The 1,022-nt window shown below is 33.7% G+C and overlaps 1 non-coding gene across 1 annotated transcript; it reads left to right on the top strand.

Annotated features, from left to right (window-relative positions):
- The first annotated feature begins 532 nt into the window (after positions 1-532).
- Positions 533-606, top strand: trnan-guu (transfer RNA asparagine (anticodon GUU)). Its single transcript has one exon. It is a non-coding gene; the product is annotated as a tRNA-Asn (tRNA).
- The last annotated feature ends 416 nt before the right edge of the window (positions 607-1,022 follow it).

Genomic DNA, 1,022 nt, shown 5'->3' with positions numbered 1-1,022 from the left:
TTAGCTGCCCCTCATCTGTTTTAAATATTATTGGTCTATAGAATGTTATTGGTCTATAGATTGATATTAGTCTATAGAATATTATTGGTGTATATAATATTATTTTTCTATAGAATATTTTTGGTGTATATAATATTATTTTTCTATAGAATATTATTGATCTATAGAATGTAATTGGTCTATAGAATATTATTGGTCTATGGAATATTATTGATCTATAGAATATGATTGGTCTATAGAATGTTATTGATCTATAGAATATTATTGGTCTATAGAATGTCTGAAATCCAGCAGTAATTAATGACACTGTGCTTTACATTGTGGGAACTGGAGCAGCAGACAGAACAGTGAGATCCACGCACTGAAAGGGTAACTCTCCAAGAAGCGCTCAGTAGAATATGTTTATTAGGTCTTTCAGCGACACCTGGTGGCCAAACGTCTTTTTGCACGTATTTTTCCACTTCTATCATTGGTCATAGTGAGCGGCACATAAACCTATAAGAAAAGCTCCCGCTGTAGCATGCATTCACGAGTCTCTGTGGCGCAATCGGTTAGCGCGTTCGGCTGTTAACCGAAAGGTTGGTGGTTCGAGCCCACCCAGGGACGAAAATTTTTCATTTAAGTAAATTACAGACAACGCCCTTTATACGCGACAATACGAGAAATGTTTTTTTATTCCAATGCTGTGTTTCAGATTATCATTCTATTCTATTTTTCATCAGTCGTGCTGTAAAATTGATTGTTTGTACTGCTGTGTTTCAGATGACATCTATCTACACATTCTATAGACCAATGATACTTAATCCAGATGGGTTCAGCTAAAATGAATATTGTTAAAATGCAGATTTGTGTTGTAATACCATGAATTCTTGGGTCTAGTCACTAATAAAATGATCAGGTTCAACATTTGTGGATTTACCTTTTTGGATTATTTATTATTAGTTATTTTAAGTTCATTTTTGTTTACTACATGCCACATGTGTCTATTCCTATTTTTGATGCCTTCAATGTAAATTATCATG

The sequence above is a fragment of the Periophthalmus magnuspinnatus genome, chromosome 17 (assembly GCF_009829125.3).
Source record: "Periophthalmus magnuspinnatus isolate fPerMag1 chromosome 17, fPerMag1.2.pri, whole genome shotgun sequence".
Classification (NCBI taxonomy): Eukaryota; Metazoa; Chordata; class Actinopteri; order Gobiiformes; family Gobiidae; genus Periophthalmus; species Periophthalmus magnuspinnatus.
The sequence above is the reverse complement of the archived record's forward strand: the minus strand, read 5'-3'. Positions and strand labels throughout refer to the sequence as shown.